This window comes from Mustela erminea, chromosome 3, assembly GCF_009829155.1.
Source record: "Mustela erminea isolate mMusErm1 chromosome 3, mMusErm1.Pri, whole genome shotgun sequence".
Taxonomy (NCBI): domain Eukaryota; kingdom Metazoa; phylum Chordata; class Mammalia; order Carnivora; family Mustelidae; genus Mustela; species Mustela erminea.
In genome coordinates, this window is record NC_045616.1 from 94,278,848 (window position 1) to 94,282,991 (window position 4,144).

Here is a 4,144-nt window from a genome sequence, read left to right on the forward strand (position 1 = left end):
CATCACCACATTAAAACTTTACCTGACCTCACTTCAAAAGATCTTGTTGGTGACTGGGTATTTTGGGAACAACATCAAAGGAAAACAGCCCAGGAGCCCCATTGGAAATTGATGAGATAACAAAAGGCAAGGTGACACCATGTACCTATCCCCCTCCCAAGGTGAGAGTATGCATGTAAGATTTTTTTGTTTTTTTAATTTATTTATTTTCAGCATAACAGTATCATTATTTTTTCACCACACCCAGTGCTCCATGCAATCCGTGCCCTCTATAATACCCACCACCTGGTACCCCGACTTCCCACCCCCCCCTGCACTTCAAACCCCTCATATTGTTTTTCAGAGTCCATAGTCTCTCATGATTCACCTCCCCTTCCAATTTACCCCAACTCCCTTCTCTCTGACTTCCCATGTACTCCATGCTTTTTGTTATGCTCCACAAATAAGTGAATCCATATGATAATTGACTCTTTCTGCTTGACTTACTTCACTCAGCATAATCTCTGCCAGTCCCGTCCATGTTGCTACAAAAGTTGGGTATTCGTCCTTTCTGATGGAGGCATAATACTCCATAGTGTATATGGACCACATCTTCCTTATCCGTTTGTCCGTTGAAGGGCATCTTGGTTCTTTCCACAGTTTGGTGACCGTGGCCATTGCTTTCAGAAAGTGGTTGTTTTTCTGTTTCCAGAATTGCTGTTCTTCTCTTCGATCTGCCGATGGATTTGCAGGTGTTTGCATTCTTTAGATAAGCTATCTAGCTGATCTCCTGCTAGCTGAAGTAGTCTCAGCCTGCTACTTCTCCACCATCTTGACTCCTCCTCCGCCTGTAAGATTTCTTAAGCACTTAACAATTGCCGGAGAACAAAGGAAAGAGCCAATTGTCAGCTGATAAAGATCATAGTCAGGACATGAAATTCCATCAGTTTGTCATTGTCTTAATGATTTACAAGGAAAGCCCAATCCTGAGAATAGTCAGACCTCTGGAAACCTCTAGACTCAATTTTCTGGAGCCCTAAGGCACCTCTCCCTCCCTAGGTTAGAAAACCCTGGGGCGCCTGGGTGTCTCAGGGGATTAAAGCCTCTGCCTTCACCTCAGGTCATGATCCCAGGTCCTGGGATGGTGTTCTACGTCAGGCTCTCTGCTCAGCTGGGAGCCTGCTTCCTCCTCTCTTTCTGCCTTCCTCTCTGCCTACTTGTGATCTCTGTCAAATAAATAAATCTTAAAAAAAAAAAAAGAAAACCCTATGTAATCAGTCATTCCTCACACTTACAAAGCAGTTCTTTCTACCCACAAATCCTGAGTCTGTGCTTTAATAAAAAAAATACCTTTTTTTGCACTTAAAATGTCTCAGGAATTGTTTCTTGACCATTGGGCTCAATGATCCTGCATCATATATTTGGCATTCTGCATCTTCCTTCATCTGGACTTTGAGCTTGGGTGCATACTTAGTGAGTACTTCCTTTTCTCTTCCTATACTTGCTTCCAAGGGCTTTTCAAGGAGTATGGTCTTTTGAAACACTTTCATGTTAATTGTTGAGGCTGTAATCCTCCAGCCTATGGCTGCTGTGTGGGTAGGAAAAAGCCGGCCATTTGGCTAGAAGTTAGTACCCTGGTTGGAATGCTAATAAGACCCAGAAACTTGATGCCTTCTCTTTCTTTTTCTTCCTTCCTTCCTTCCTTTCTTTTCTTCTTTCCCTTCCTTCCTTCCTTTCTCTCTCTCTCTCTCTCTTGCTCTCGCTCTCTCTCCTTCCTTCTTTCTTTCTCTTTCTTTCTTTCTTTCTTTCTTTCTTTCTTTCCTTTCTTTCTTATTTTCTTCTTTTCTTTTCTTTTCTTTCAAGATTTTATTTGACAGACCGAGATCACAGGTAGGCAGAGAGGCAGGCAGAGAGGGGAGGAAGCAGGCTCCCTGCCGAGCAGAGAGCCTGATGCGGGACTCGATCCCAGGGCTCTGGGATCATGACCTGAGCCAAAGGTAGAGGCTTTAACCCACTGAGCCACCCAGGCACCCTGCTCTCTTTGTTTCTATCCATATACAAAGTTGTCTTTTTAGGGGGCATGGGACAGCCACCGAAATCACTGGGACAGCTGCCAATCTTAAGACTTCCCTGTGAGGTTTCCTCCTCATTAGTCTAACGTGATCCCCTCCACATTTCTAGTCTAGCTACTTCTGTCCATGAGACCTCTATCCAGACCTGGCTGAAACTGTTAGGTCCCCCAATAATGGTCTGTGATTAAAGGAGTGAGACTGATACAAAACGAAGGTCAAGCAAAGCTTTATTTCACGCCAAGCATCAAGAATCAAACCCAACATTCAGGGCCACGCCTCTTACAGAGAGGGCGACCTCTCTCTGCTTCGCAGACTAGCTTTTAAGGGCCAAGGCCATGTGGCCACGCACAGGTGGCAATGAAATTGTAACACACAGAGAAAGCTGCACAGTCATGTTAGGTCACATGCAAGTGACCAATTGAATTACAATTTACCCTAGTAGATATTTGAACTAGCCTATCACCTTGGTCAGAATTGGTGCCCAAAAGGCTCCCAAAGGGTGGGGCCCATACTCCTTGGTAACTGGGGAGACAGTATGCCCCCCCCCCCCCCCACTGATTGGCTGTCTCCACCTGGCCTGACCCACCCTTGTATTTGGGCTTTGTTACCTGGGACTGGTTTCTGGGACTTGTTTTTAAGTAAGTCCCCTGGCCGGGGGGGGGGGGGGGGGGGGGGGGGGGGCGGACAGTTTAAGGGTTAAACAGCAAGGTTATTGTTTAACCGGATGGAAGTGCTCTGGCTAAATAGGTCCTTACAGAAACCAGTACCTAATTAAATTAAAATCCAGTTGGGGACTGTTTTTTGGGAAGTTGGCTATAAGGACTACATGTGATGGAATGTCACTTAGGTCATGGTGGATTTCTGTCTTTACAGTTTGCTGTCAGCGTGTCCTACTTTTGTAATTAAATTACAAAATTGGGTAATTTCCCCCTTGTAAAACTTTTTTCGTGTTTTCCATGGATTAAAAACAGTGGGTTCTTCACTGCACAGCATTTCAGTCCATTCACTGGCACTCATCTGTAGCCTAGGATGGGGGTGGCGGAAGGCAATGACAATCCATCCTATAGGACCTTGATGGCAGTGATCATAGAGATTCCTTCCTTCCTTCCTTCCTTCCTTTTTTAAGTAGGCCCCACAGCTAGTCAACACAGGGCTTGAACTCATAATCCTGAGAAATCAAGAGTTGGATGCTTAATCGATTGAACCAACGCAGGTGCCCTATTACAGCAATTTCATTTGACTGATGTCTCCATTTGCTTTGACACCAGAGACCTCTGACATGTCCTGTGTGGGATACCACCCAGGACTCAGGGGATCTTCCTGGTAATGGACCTTCTTTAGACTTCTTTGGTTCCCAAGGACTCTCCTTTGGGATGCCTTTTAACCCACTAGAAAGAATTCAGATTGCAAAATTTAAGAAAGGACTGATCTTTTGTAACACTGCGTGGCTTCAGTACTCCTTAGAGATTGAGGAGGATGGCCCATTAATGGTATACTAAACTTAAATAAGATCTACCAGTTAGATCTCTTCTGTAGGAAACTCAAGTAGATGGAAGTACCCTATGTCCAGGCCTTCGTGGCCTTAAGTCAGAATCCCTCTGCAAGGCCCTCTTGCAGAATGTGTTTGGCTACTAACCAGGCTAGAAAACCTTCTCCAGATATATTGGATAATAATTATCTAAAGGGACCTCCTCTGAATAAACCCAGGTTGCTGGAAGAAGCACAGGCCATCCCTGATAAAGGGGACACTTGACTCTCTTCTCTCACTGTTCTAATAAACCTAGGCTACTCTAGCTGTATGTAGGGCCTTCTCCCTCATTCATTTCCTGGGTTAATGGCTATGATAATTGGAACCAACTGTCTTTGGTAAGCCCACCTTGGGATGGGGACTTTAGGGAATATTTCCAAGCAGCTGCCAAAACTCCTTTTGTTTTGGTGAAGTTCCCTGTCTTCTCCAGCGAGACATGGATTGCCCTGCCTATTTCCATTTGTTGGTGGAAAGGAAACCTCTTCATCTGTCAAAGATGATGAGCTTTAGGACCCGGAGACCTCTTACTCTGCCCTCTGGGCTTTTAGCTGCCTCTTGCCTTCCA